The sequence below is a fragment of the Fukomys damarensis genome, unplaced genomic scaffold (assembly GCF_012274545.1).
Source record: "Fukomys damarensis isolate Sample0158 unplaced genomic scaffold, DMR_v1.0_HiC HiC_scaffold_4, whole genome shotgun sequence".
Taxonomy (NCBI): domain Eukaryota; kingdom Metazoa; phylum Chordata; class Mammalia; order Rodentia; family Bathyergidae; genus Fukomys; species Fukomys damarensis.
Window position 1 is genome coordinate 21826582 of NW_022900916.1, and position 15345 is coordinate 21841926.

Below are 15345 nucleotides of genomic sequence, written 5' to 3' on the forward strand. Positions count from 1 at the left end.
TAGTATTTATTCCTTAAAAGTGGTCAAATATTTTTTGGTTTCTTTGACCTGATTATAAAGCTGGCTTTCTAACTAGGCATGACAGAGTTCAGATTTGAGTCACAGAGCTATCCAGACAAATGCCTACTGGACAACTCAAACTGACGTCTCATAGGAACTCCAGCCCAACAGCTCACCCTTTTTCCTCCATCCTTTGCTTTCCCCCAATACAGGCATTTGCTGTTTTTCATTCATTCTTTGTCTCAGCAATTGGCGATTGATTTGTCAAGTATCTGAAACATAAAAGTAAAAGTGTAGTGAGATAAATAGTATGATGTGAAATGGAGATATTTAGTCAAAATTGGGGCATGTTCACCATATTTTAAAAAAGTGTAACTCTAACAAAATCAGTGGTTCATACAGCGTTACTATACTGGGTGCAATATTGTGCTATAGTTTTTTCAAGATGTTATTTTTTCTTAAAACTGAGTAAAAGTGCGCAGGTCTCTATATCATTTCTTATAATTGCATGTGAATCTGTAATTATCTTACAGTTTAAAATATTTTATGAAGGGAGGGCAGAGGTAAGGGGAAAAAATGAGAATCAAGACTTGCCATGTAGAGGTACATGATCCCAACAATGAATGTAACTGTACTGTATCCCTTAAATGTACCAATAAACTCAATAAAATTAAAAAAAATATTTTAAAAACCCCAAATTTCTCTTGGTATAGGTATAGAAATACTAGTCAACAAGATTTAAATATGTACAAATTCTGTATTATTATCCATAATATTACCGTATTACAGGTGCATACATAAAATATGATAACTGGGTTAAAATATTTTTTCTGGATTCTAGCATTTTTGGTTCTTTAAAGTGTTGAACAAATATACTAGAAAAATTTTTTTAAAAATTTTTTGGTACTGGGGATCGAACTCGGGTCCTTGTGCTTGTGATGCAGGCAATGGAACCACTGAGCTAAATCCCCGGCCCTACTAGAAATATTCTTACTAGTTAATAGTTATGTGTTGTTAACACCTTGTACAAAACACAGGCTTAGGGCAGGGTGACATGAAGCAAGAACTTTTTCACTGATAAACCTGCCCTTAGTAAATTTCTTCATTTTACATGCAGCTTTATCACTGAGAGACTCTTACCTTTCTCTCCTGAAGTACAGTATGATTTTTCCAATTATGTGTGACTTAACTTTGCATCCTAGATTTCTCAAAGAGTATTGCAGATTAATGATGATTCTATTTATGGTTTCTGCGATATGATTAATGGCCCATAGTTTGTGTCTGCTGAATTAGTGTTGTCTCCAAAGCCGTCTGAGGGCCTCAGAATTCAAGGAGATAGTGAGGACAGTGTGACTGTTTCTGTGTAACTTTTGGGGATGTAGTTTGTTAAAAACAGATGAAGTCAGGATGAAGGTTGACTTTACAGGAAAGAAACTCTCAGCCTAAAAACAGTCTGGCCATACTCCCAGCGGAAAACTTTGACCTTAAATAATTTCTCAACCAGTTGCTTACTGAAAGGATATAATCTAAGTACAGTGTTAAAATTTTAGTTGCCACCAATAAATTTCCAAGCACACAAAATTTTCAAAAAACACCCAGAATAATTGGGTGTGCTTTTGGTCCTTGAGTTCATGGTTTATCTACTCCTTTTTGTAGTTAAATATTTAAAAACCCAAAAGTATATTTTTGGTTACTTAAGCACAAATAAAGACATGCCCTAATCATATACAAAACATGTAAAGTAAGAAAACCTTTTCTTTCTCTCAACCTAGTACACTCTTTGGATTCAATTGCATTGAAGCCTTTGATTTTTTCCCCTCTATTCATGAGAGGATATATTTATTCCCTGGAAAGCTTAATCTGTAATCAATTACATTTAACAAGTTAACTCAATTGTAAATGATATGATATAAATGAAGATTAAAGCTAATTTAAGGCAGCATTTTTTTTACTACTGTATAAATTAGCATTGAAAGAATCAGAAGGAACTATGTTTTTGATTAAGATTTGGTTTAGACTGAAGGTTTTCAATAAGATCATTTTTATAAAACTCTGAACTGAAGCCAATACCTGCTAAAAGATAACAGGATATATTAAAGTCATGTCAGAAGTTTAAAAATAAAGGCCCTGAAAACTTTTAATCAGGAAGTGAACTGTGTGTATGGATTGGAAAGCCTGTCCCTCTACCACAATCCAATCATGGCCAATTCTTTCTACCATTACTCTGGGTCACACTATGCAGTATAATCCATCGATGTCAGTGTTACTGCTCTTTTGGTTAACATCTCTTGTGGAGTTCACTTCATCTTAAAAATTCCCAATTAGTTTTTCATGTTAAGATCAAACTGAAGTTTCAATGCTGATCATGGCTGTTTGGGGCCTACTACTCACTAGTAGTTCACTGTTGGCCTCTATGTGAGGGTCCCTGGTGTCAGACGCACTAGTTTCCTGCTCAACTAATGCCACCCTTTGCTACCTTCTACTTACAGTCTTTTTCAGTCAGGCACCTTATGCTCTATGAGTCTGCTGGCTTTTCTCTTATCTCCCAGTCCAAGCTACATATTTAGACACTTAATGGAATATTTTCTCTGTGCTTCTCCTGCCTGTTGTTTGATTTCTAAAAGGTGCTCAAATCATGGCCTGGAACTGGAGATTCTCCTGGATTATGGTCACAGTTTACTTGTCTGTCTTCCCAATAAGTGTGAAAGCCCCCTTAGGTCAGGATCTGGAATTGGCCACCAGGATATCTCTGTTTTTATAAGATTTAAAGATTGTTTTGAGGATGGGTTAAAACAAGGTGGAGCTCAGATAGATGAACAGCGGAACTCTTTGTTACTTCCATTTGCAAAGAAGAGATGGCTGGGCTGAGTGCCACACGGGCAGTTGCCACCTGGGGCAGACGAACAGCACCATGGAGCTGTCAGAAGCTTTTGCTGGCCAGATTAGGTGGGTTAAGGGAGGTTTCGGGCTCCATATCATTTGGTTAATTTGAATCATTTTGTTGTCTCCAGGGATACAGCGCTACCTCTTGTTGTCTGATATCTAGCTCTGGGGGTGATTAGGATGGTCTCCATTCACCCTGGAGGATAAGAACCCGCAACAGGAAGTAGTTGGGGTGTAGATGTAATCAGCTGATCAAGGAAGGACTCTGACTCCCTCCAGCTAGGACTTCAAAACTGGGTGATGACAACATTTCAAACAATAGCAAAACAAACTATATATGCTATAGTACAGTGTCCAACCATATGTGTAGTAAATATTTATTGACACAATTAATGAAAAATGAATGTATGTATGCATCTGTGATGTGAGCTACCACTTCTTCATATGACAACTGTTTTTTGTTTTGTTTTGCTTTTGTAAACTGCCAGTTACTCGGCATGATTTTGCAATCATCCAGCATTCACGTATCTCTGGACTTTAGCTTTCTAAAATATGATTTAGACTCCTTCCTACAGTGAGAACCAGTGATACATCTGATAATTAAAAGCTTACATATAAAAGAAGCATCTCTTTCAAGATGTTTCAGATCATCACTTCGTTTCACGCTGAGAAGAAATTTTGAAATAATCGCAAATAATTTGCAATTTTTTCCTGCTTTTTAAAATAGCCTGATTTTCAATTTAAATATGTTGTGATTCATTTTCCTGTGATTTACTACAAACAATACCAGTCTCCTGCATAACCTCAATGCAATCACCAAAATCAGGAAATTAACACTGATACATCGCTGACAACTCATCCTCAGACCCCTCTTAGGTTTTATAACTTTTGCCAATTTTTATAGTAAAGGACTCGTGTCAGAATCACGAGTCATGTTTAGGTGTTATGTTGCTTTAATTGCCTATGGTCTGAAATATTCCCAAATTCTTTCCTTGACTTTTATGACCTTAATAGTTTTGAAGATTACAGGCCACATATTTTGTAGAGTGTTCTTTAATTTGGGTCATTTCAATGATGTGACCTCATTAGATACAAGTTAGTTATAATTGTCAAAATATAGCAGAAGTGATGATGGAGTTTCCTTGTTGCATCCTATCCGGTGGCTCAAAAATTTCATTTGATTCCTTTGCAAGTGAAGTTAGCTTCCATCATCCCACTCAAGCTAATTCTCTGTACTGGCCTGCACTTCCACAGCCTGTGCTGGCTCCTCGTTTTACTTTGGATGACATCTTGCATTTTACTGCCCCTCCACTGAGGGTCTTATGGTTCTAGAACTGGAGTTCTCTGTAAGGCAAGGGAGAGGAAGGGAAGACAAGGCGGGACCAGGCCAGAAAAGGGAGAAAACAAATACTTTTAAGTTTATGGACATTATATACCCACCGTCTTTAATGAATTAAAGACCAACACATGGCCGCCTGGTTATAAATAAGGATCTTGAACATCATCAATCCTATGATAAAAATTAACAACTCTTCAAAAATCCACCAGAAAATTAAAGTCACAGGGTAAACTACTATCCAAAAGCTAGAGAATTAGGCAGATAGATTCATAGCTTCTAGAAACTGGACCAGCACGACACTGGTTAGGGTGCAACACCCCTGTGATCACAGCACTCTGGGTGGTAGAGGACGAGAGACCTCAAATTCAGTCCCAGCCTTAGCAACTTAGTGACATAGCAAGATCTTGTCTCTAAGTGAATGAAAGTGTGAAAGAGGATATAGCTCAGGGCAAAGGCCCTGGGTTTGATCCCTGATACTGCAAACAAAAGAGAGGGAGATTAACTAAATGCCTAGATACTAGTGACTGAGCATGCCCAGCTCAAGAGATAAAACCTCCTGGAATCCTCACATGTGGGGAAGTGCTCACGCTGTTATGAGCTTTATTTCCAAGAGCATCAACATCTCACTGTAAGAAAAAGCCCTTCCAGCTTTCAGCAGAAGAAGGGAAAGAGTAACTAAACCACTGGAAATTGCCCAGGTCATTGTGCTTTCTTTAACAAAGGCCTGCCTTTCAGGGAAACTATTTTACTACAACCTAGCCAACTGGGTTTTACAATAGGATAAATAAACTGGGGAAAGGAAAATACTCTACTTTAGCCACTCTAACCTTCCTAACTCAACTAAGGAGTGGAAAATAAAAGCTGAGAAATACTACTAGATATCATAACCTGGAGTCCACAGTGTCACTAAGAGTCTGAGTCCTACTCATAGACTAAAAGATATTTCAGCTCTCCTAATATTACTATTGCATCAATAAGGAACCTCTAGAATAAGTGATTAGAGTTGAAAGAACTCCAAAGTTTAAATCTAGGAAATCTAGAAAACCCAAACCCAACAGAGGAGACAGAAACAAAAATACCAGAAAAAAATTATAATCTCTGAAATCTACATCTACCCATGATGGTAAACAGTCCAATTTCTGGCCAGATGAACATAACACCTCACTAAAAGATCTGTTTATCCTAATGCATTTTATGATATATCATGTCCAACTTTTAACAAAAAAATCACAATATAAGTAAAAAAATGAAAAATAAAACAACATACAAGTAAAACTGAACTAGACATACTCTCCTGACACACAGAGTCTGTATAAACCATGTCAGTAAGGAGAGAATGAAATGAAATATTTTTAAAAATAAAAGAAAACAACCATCTAGATTTATATATCCAGGGAATTTTCCTTCAAAAGTGAAGAATAAAGACTTCCACAGGCCAACAAAATTTGAAGGAGTCTGGTGTGAGTAGGTGTATCTCACAAGAAATGTTAGAAGTTATTCAGAAAGAAGGAATATGATTTTTGAAAATCAGAATTTTGAAAAGAAGAGCATTCAAAATGGAATAAGTGATGAAGTAATTTGTTTTTCATATTTTAATGATCTAACAGCAGATGATCAGATGATTATAAATTATAGAAAAGTAAGATATGTAATGGAAATATTTTATAAGAAGCAAGGGGAACAAGTCAGAAACTGTTGTAAGGTACTTGCAGCATACATGAAGTTATGTGATCATATTACAAAATGGATTAGGTTTAAGCATTCTATATATGGTGCAAACAATCATTAAAAAATTTTTAAAGAAATATAATTGATACATTAAATTTATTGTTTATAAGAAGAATACACCTCACCTGACCAAGGAGGATTCATTTCAGGTGTGCAAGCCTGGTCCAACATGTGAAAAGCAACATAATCCATTACATCAATAGGCTAAAGAATAAATTTATATGATCATATACTTGAATATAGAAAAACGCATAGGAAAAATTTAGCAAGGACTGACTAAAAATTCTCAGCAAAATATATTTATCCTCACATCGATTGGTAAGAAACCAGGTGCTTTGGTCTTAGGTTATGGAATGAGACAAAGATGCACCCTGCCACTCCTACTCAACATTTTCAGGAAGTAGTAACTAACACAATGGGACAATACAATGTATACGATTTGGGATTGAAGGAACGAAGCTGTTTTACTTAAAAAATCCCAAAGAATAGACATAAAACCTGCCTACACGAAGCAATGATAGAAAGGAGGTAGAATACAAGATTCATATTTGAAAGTCAGCTGCTTTATTATATTACAGCAATTAAGAGTTAGAACTTGCTCCATTTATGTTCATATCGTTATCAGTGTCATTTACCTTACCACCAAAAATACCCCTGAAATACATAGATAGAAATCTAGTAAAATGTGCACAACTACATAACTCTCTTGAAATAAATTCAAGATCTAAACAAATGAAGAAATGTTCAATGCTCATGCATAAGTGTGTATCTTAAACATGCCCTAAAACAAAGTGCATTATTTGAATAGCAATAAATGCATAGAGTAAAAGATAAACATTATAATAAGGTATGAAATCCCCATTTAAATTCCCCATAGACTTTACAGTCCTACATCCTATTTTTGAAGTGTTTTTATATTTCCTTATAGAACATTATTATCTACTCCCTATATGAAGATATGCTTATATTTATATACATAGTATATGTACATACATATCCCTTATATTTATAAAATGTTGATAATTATTTACTTTAACAACATTACTTGGAGATCTTCTATACGAGCACATTTATAAGTAATTTACATTTTTAGGTTATTGAGGGCTACAGAGTCAGAGTGACAGATAGTATTTGCCTACCATGTGCAAGGCCTTAGTTTCAATCCCCAGCAATGGAGGGAAAAAATTACCTATCCTCTGTAAAGAAAGTGTAACGTCTGTCCAAAATTGACATGTATTTAAATTTTTGGTGTGTTTTTTATTAGCAACAGTGTTTTGTAAGAATTCTTGTTGAAATATATTGGCATAGTTTTATACAGAACAGCCACAGTGTAAATTTCTGGATGCACATTTTAGATTTCAGTAAAATGTTAATAAGTCATCCTCCAAGTTTGCTAACAATATATAACATCAATTTTTCCACATCTGCTTTTGCCAATTCACAGAGGAAAAGAAGCATTTACTTTAATGTTCATTTGTGTTTATATACTTATGAATTAGACTGTTTATATTCATTAAATTTTTGCACTTTTAAGGAATTATTTTATATTCTATTTATATTAATTTAATTGTACTTTATATTTCTGTATACTTTCTTTTTCTTTTAACATTTTCCTGCCTCTTTTAGCTTATTTTCCAGATGAACTAAACAATAGCAATCATACTAAAATAATTTTTCTTATTATTAACAGTTTATATTAGTATGGTATATTTGTTAAAACTGATGAGCAGTTATCTTAAGTATCATATTATACACACAAAGCAATTTAGAGTCCCCTGGCATCTTAGAATATTGTCTTCTAATAAATATAGTTTGGCTTCTCATTTGTTTCTGTTTCTTAGGAGTTTGAACTTTTTCTTCATTAAATTCCTATATAATATATTGTAATCTTATTTCTAGAAATATCATTTTTATAGTCTTTTAAATAGTAGCAATTTAAGTATGTGGAAACGTGCCTTGAGACAATCTAAGAAACATATTGCTTACTTAATATTTAAAGAAGTGTTTTGCTGCCTGTCAGTAATTGTTCTCATACTAAATGCTCAAAAGCCAGATTGTGGTGTGTGGGTGCCAACCATGAAAACACTTCATGGTTGAGTTAGCCTGGAGCATTTGATAGGCAGCACAGCAAGGATTTACCACTTTTCTGTGATTTCTTCACACCCCAATATATCCAGAAACATTAAGCTTCTGAGTTTTTCATTATGAGATGGGCTTTATGAAACTAAGATTATAGAAATCAGTACTTGGCTTCTGAGTAATTCCAGGTTTAAATATTATTGCGAAGTCACTCGAAGTAAGGGAATTATTTTCTGGGTGACATGGGGTGTAATTGGGCGTGAGAGAGCTAAATAAGAACACCGATTAAGAAAACCTTACTTTATCCAAATTTTATTGTTTTTTCCATCTTTGGGCTAGCACAAAAATGAAGACGGGGCAAAATAATGAGACCTGAGTGTAAGATCTAATATGTCCTGTGCCCCGTTCTTCAATTCAGTTTCTGTATTTCATCCTTTAGGGCAACATTGGAAAATACATTGTTGTTTTATAGATTAGAAAATATAGGTACAAAATGCTAGAGGAAAATTCCCAAGAGCACAATGACAGGCTTAACTATGACAGCCTAAGTCTTGAACTCAGATCTAGCCTACTTCAAAGCCTGTTTTTTTCATAATACATTATGCTACTCAGAAACCAGTGATTACAAACTAGGTATAGACTACAGGTAGTAGACCATAATAATAAACAAAACAGAAACAATATGCCTAAACAAAGTGGAAAAAAATTGCAATCTACCATCTTTTCTAGTTTTATGCAATTTCATCAGATAAAGCATTCTCTGGTCCAGAAAGCGTAAATACCAACTGGTTCGGCACTAAACAATTACTTTTGATGTTCAGTTGTCTTATCTCCCTGAAGCACATGGCACAGACTTTGCTGTGAATAATTTTCTTAGCAAGTTATTTGAAAACTCACATAAAATAAAATACTTTATAAATTAAGGATTCCACATTAGCCATTTAACAACATTTATTTTCCCTGTTCGGCTTCTGTTACTTTTGCTTTGTCCTTGGCTTATTTCTCTATGTACCTCATCCTCACGTACTTATCTGTCAGGCTGTAACAATAAATTGATTTCTAAAACAAGAAGAGAGAAATGTAGAATCAGAAGGAACCTGAAGGTGGTCTGAGTTACCCTCCGTCAGTGTATCTCATGTACAGCTAGTCTCAGTCTGAAACGACAAAGCTGGTTTTGAGAAGACATCCGCTCTCCACTCATAGCATGGCTTTCTCTACTGACCACATCCAGTGCATGACTTTACTCCAGTGCTTCAAGAAATTGGATTGACAGCCCTGATTTTATCCTCGCTTGAATGAATCCTAAGTATTCCCTGCTGCCTTGCCTTTCTGGTTCCCACTGCAGGTTGTTCTGATTAGGTCCTATCTATATGCTGCATCACAGCTTGGAGGGTTTGAGAAGACAGGTATCTGGTGTCCGTGGTGAGGAGAAACACCGCCAAGCATCCACTGCATTTTTCAGGGTCCCTATTTCAACATGGCTTCTAAACCAAATCCATCATTCCAGATGGCTTATGACCAAGGCATTCTATGAATCAGTTAGCCACCTTCATCTGGACAGAATGCATAGTTATATTAAAACACATGGCAAAATTATGTGAGTATTTTTCATAGCCACATCAAAAAGTTTAGTTCATAATGAAGCGTGCAGTTAACCCTAAAATTTGTTCATCTTTTACTGCTCTCGAGCCATGTGATCTTCATCCTTTGTTTGGACACTTGTGGTTCAATATTCATAACCCAAATAGAGAACTTTACATTTAGCCCTGCTAAATTTCATTCTGTTAGTTTTGGCCCATTTTTCCAATGCTTTGCAATCCTTTTAAATACTGTGTCTCATCACACTAGCACACCATAGTAACTATTGGCTCCACAGTTTTGTATCATACAAAAGTTGAATGAACATGTCTTTTATTTTTATCCAAATCCTGATTTAAAAAGAATAGCAGTAAGTACCGATTATTGGAGAATACTGTAAAATATTTTCATACAGGGTGGCACCTAACCATTAATTATTACTTTATACCATATTGACTAAACTTAATGTATCTACAGTTATATTAAATACTTGTTCATTTTTTAAATTTTCCATTATGGCTATAATGTTGAAAACCAAGGTATTTAAAGGAAAATTTCTTTATGGTGTGAGTATTATATAATCAGGAGGTGGAGTATGATTAATAATAAAAAATAACATTCTCCAGGGCTGGGGATTTAGTTCAGTGGTTCTCCTGACTGCTTTATAAGCGCAAGGTCCCAAGTTTGATCCCTGGTACCAAAAAACAAACAAAACAAAACAAAAACATTCTCCAATGTGGGGACAACATGCTTTTTAAAAACTAAAATTTAAAAATCAGATCATTATTAACTATACATGCAAGAGAAGTCCTAATCTCACATTACTATGAATCTCAAAGTATTAGAAGAGAGGTCAGTGAATATTTTCTGTGAAGGACCAAATTGTCCCCGCTACCTCTGCCTAACCCTGTACTAATAGAGAAAAACTGGCATAGTACATAAATGAATGTCCATGACTGTATTTTCATAAAACATTATTTGCTAAATCACATAGGCTAAGTTTATTCACAAGCTCTAGTTTGTCCAAGTCTGTTTAACAGAAGGCTTTCCAAAGACAGCAAAGTAGGCACATGGATTCAAAAATAGATAAAATTACATCTTTTCAAATATAAAGTATATCAACATCTTCAAATTTTATTGAACTAGGTTTTTAAGAGAAAGAACCATCCTGTCCCATATTGAATTTTGATACCAAATAGTGGTCCGTTAATTGGAAGTTACTCCATATTTATTTTCTAAAGTTAAAAATAAAAACTTTTAAGGATCTTTTTAATTTCAGACTCATCATTTTGATGATCAATAGATCATTAATAATAAAAGCTTGAACATAGTATTTGAAAGAGTGAGCACTTTGTAAACATACAAGATATACCATGTATGATATAGATATATAGCATATATATGTTGGATACACAAATCCTCATTCAAGAACGAAGGGCTTATTTCATATGCTAGGATTACTGCTGCTGGCAGGCAGCCCTTGTTTAAATCCCTGAGGTTTTACTTAGGATCCAAAAAGTCCTTTCTCCTAAGGTCATGTCTCCTTTCCCCTGCATCTGGTGATTGACCAACCTGAGAGAGTAAAGCCCTCTTCTTCCTTATAATTCAGCACAACTTGGAAGGTCATTTCAACTTCAGGGATCCTAGGAGAGACTTTCCCTGAGACTGCACTATAGCTAACACCTCTCTTCTCAAACTCTCCTTCCTAAACATTGATTCCGTATCAGCCCTTAATAAACCTTCTGCAGTTTAATCTCCACCAAAGTGTTTGCTTTCCAGTGAATGTATCCCAAAGACTGAACTGAGGGCCTTCTCACTGAGCTACATCCCCAACCCTTTTTTATGTATTTGATGTTTTGAGACAGGGTCTCGCTAAGTCACTAAGTTGCCCAGGCAGGGTTCGAACTTGCAATCCTCCAGACTCAGCCCGCCAGAGTTCTGGGATTGCAGGTGTGTGCCAGGGTATTACTTTTGAATGCCTCCTTTTCATTAGAGTCCACATGGACTCTTGTCTTCCCAAATCAGTAAGCTCCACCAATTGCAGTTGGTTACAGTTCTCACAGTTTTCTCAACTCCCAGAGTAAGCACCGCCTGCTTACTGGTGTTGAGGGCCAGTGAGACCTTGGCTTGTGATCTTGAAAGTATTTAACCACTGCCCAAAGAGACAACAAATCTTCAGTGAGTTTCTACTTTGGGAAGGGCTTTGTGGAAATTAGTTATGTACAAGAAGTAAATATAAGATCACATTGCTGTTCCACATGACTTTAAAACAGTTACTGAGGTAAGTGAAAGGAAACTAGTGTTTCCTGACAAACAGGACCTTCTCAAGGGGTGGTGAGGAAAAAATAGTGGCGAGATGATTGTGGAGGAGGATAATGAGATGCTTTTATTTTTTTCATTGAGTTTATTGGTACTTTTTAGGTATACAGTACAGTAGTATTATTCTTTAAACTATTTCTCCAAAAATTTATTATATTATTATTAGTAGTAGTAGTACTGAGAATCGAACTCAGGGCCTTGTGCTTGCTAGGCCGGTGTTGTTCTGCTGAGTTACATCCCTGGCCCCCAAATCATATTTAAAATCGGCATTAAAAATAGGAAAGAAAATAAAAGAAAAAACAATAGAATGGCAAAATATTAATTTTTATTTAGCACCTTTTGAGGCTAGGACCCTGCACAGCACTTTATACCCCTTAATCATTTAATCATTAATTAGGTTTGGGTGTTTCCCATATTACACGGTAGACAACTTGGGTGCAGCAAGGTGTATATCGAGGAATACACACCTTTTCAGTAGAGGACCACATCTCCACCCAATTCATTCTTACTCTAAACATTTTTTCCTCTTTACACTACACAAAAATATGCAAAACATAAAGATAGACCAAAAAAGGACAGATGCTTACACATATTATAATTTACTTACACCCGGAGAAGATGCTTGATGTATATTTAAAAAGTAATATCAGAGGAAGCAATTTGATAAACAGATTTGTAAACCTGTCACTAGAACTTCCCTCAGTAAATTATAAGCATTTGAGTTAACTGAAGATTCTAAATTTGGTTCACAGTTTGCATCCATCCAACTCACATTTACATTTTGAACCAAAATAGCACCCCCCATGATATTTCTAGAAAAACGATGAAATATTTCTTCAGCAATCAGAAAGCTGAAAACTATGTTTGCTTGGCATTTTCAAAGATTTTTTCCTAAGTATTGGTGCCATAGTCAAACAAAAACTCTAATTACAACTTGGAAGTATGAGTAGACTGGGGTTTACCTAGAGTCTTTCATGGTAATGAGCAAGGGTAAAATACATAAACATGTTAAATTGAAACTTTCAGCTTAGGCACGGGTATAATTGCTGCTAGTTCAAAGGAGGAACCAGACCATTGGCAGGTTACAGAAGACTAAGCAGAATCTCACTGCATACCTTCAACATTTCATGCACGTAAGGCAACTGAAGAAAAGGGAAGCCGTGGTGAGGCTTTCCTTCAGAAAGGGCTGTAAGAGGGGAAAGTAGGTACGGCCTCTTCCTGCTAACACAGGGGAAGGCTTTTTGTGCAACTCTCCGGAAAGTCTCCTGGGTCTCTTGAAGTTAGCTCCATTGCTAAATGAGGCCTGTCGGGAAGGACTGAGACAGAGAAGGGCAGCAGGCCGCTTGATGATGGGGTAGGGCGTGCTTACTGTGCTGTGGTTGTGTTGCACTTTGTGTTTGTACAGGCAAAGAGTAGCCAGTGCTTCCTGAGGACCAGATGTGGTGCATAATTATGGGCCATCTTAGAGCTTGTCCAACAGGGCCACCTAGAGGGAAACTGAAGTGGGACATGAGTTCTGGGGGGCTGTGGATCTTTGTGAGGATGTCTGCAGGTCAGCTCCTCAGGCACAAGCTCCTTATCAAACCTGTGAAAGTGCCTCAGAAAAGAGGAGGTCTGTTTTAAATATCCTTCACGTCACTCCTAATTCCAGTCCAGAAAAGATCCAAAATAGCAGCTGGGAATGGGAGAGGGGAAATACAAGCAAGGGACACAAAGCTGGCTGTACATCTTATATCTGCCCTTATTCCTGCTGTGCACAGTTGCGAAGAGGAAGTACTATGTGGGAGACAGCAAATGTGTCCGCTTTGTATGAGGATGGAATGTGTGTCAGTATATTCTCACATTCACATTGTTGAATATATACGGTATACAAGTAAACAATTATAGGACTTGTCCATGTGTTTATCCTGCTAACTATGGAATAAGTGTCGATGATCAGTGAAATACAAAGATGCTTTTTTATTTTATCTCATGTGTCCTTGGTCAGTTTGTCAGATATGTACACTATTTGGATGATCAGGATAATCATTTCAGTGAGCTCAGAAAAAGTTTGTCTGGACAGCACTGAACATTAGTTCAGCAGAAGATCATGAATGTCACATTAAGGTATCTGGACTTTATTTAAGGGAAGTTTGGTTTTGAGCTGGACCATGACAGGTGTATAATTATCATGACCACAATTGGTACTAATTTTACTAGTGAAATACATGGGATCCAGAATGAAGGTTGGTGATGTGGAAGGCAAAATTTTCTAGGAATGAATGCATAATACTTGAATAAATAAAAGTAGGTTTAAAATTTTTTGAATTAATACATTTTCTGGTTAAAGTACATGTGAAACTTAGATAATAATAGCATAAAAGGAGATATTGAAATTTGATACGTATTCTGGAAATACATAAAGTATAAATAAAAGACTGCGATAATTCCAAAATGTATATTAAAATCTTAAGATTGACTACTGTCAAAAAATAATATGTCATTAAAAACCTAATAAAGAGAGAATTTGGAAAAGAAAAATACTGATTACTCCAAAAAATCAGGAAAGGAAATAAATAGGAAAAAATAAAAGAATAAATAGTAAAAAAAAAAAGTGTATATATCAGTAAATGAGTAAAACATAAATGGACTAAAAGCTCCGATTTAAAAATGTTTTCAGATGGGAATAAAAATCTACGACACTTTGATAAACATACATTAATCAAGCAGATATGCAAAGATATAATATGAAACCTAAGTTCTCAGCAAATTTTAACGTAGCCATAATGTTTTGGATCTTTGCTAAATAGAGCTTTATAGTTTATTTCACATAACTGACACTTTGTACCCTATAATCATAATCACACCATTCTCCCCAATCCTCTGTCAACTACCGTTTGTTCTTAATGACTTTGATTATTCTAGTTGGATTTCACACGTAGGTAAGATCATTCAGTGTTTGCTTCTCTGCATCTGACTTTTCTCACTTGATCTCTCCCAGATCCATCCATATTGCCACAAATGGCCGGAATTCCTTATTTTTCAAGGCTCAGTAATACATTGTAGTGTCTCTACATATATATATTTCATATATATTATCTTTGAGGGATATTTAGGCTGTTTTTCTATATTGGCTATTATTATAGCATCATTCATAAGAGTATCTCTTTGAGATCCTGATTTCATTTCCTTTGATATGTAACCAGAAGTGGTATTGCTAGGTTATAAGCTAGTAATTCTATTTTGAAATATTTGCGGGACCTCCATAAGATTTTCTTGAGCAACTGTACCACTGTAAATTCTCATCAGTAACACACAAAGGTTCTCTCTTCTCCCCATGATTACATTAAAAAAAACATAGTACCTTACCCCTGTGAGGATGGATGTCTGATAGTGGCTTTGACTTGCATTCCTTGATGATTAGTGACGTTAAACACTTG

General features: G+C 35.7%; 1 long non-coding RNA gene across 1 annotated transcript in view; it reads right to left on the reverse strand.

Annotated features, from left to right (window-relative positions):
* The window catches only part of LOC117283373, a 132530-nt gene continuing 117185 nt past the window's right edge, over positions 1-15345 (reverse strand). The window contains exon 3 of the long non-coding RNA XR_004514343.1: positions 1-272. This is a non-coding gene — a long non-coding RNA (uncharacterized LOC117283373). The remainder of the gene's footprint in view (positions 273-15345) is intronic.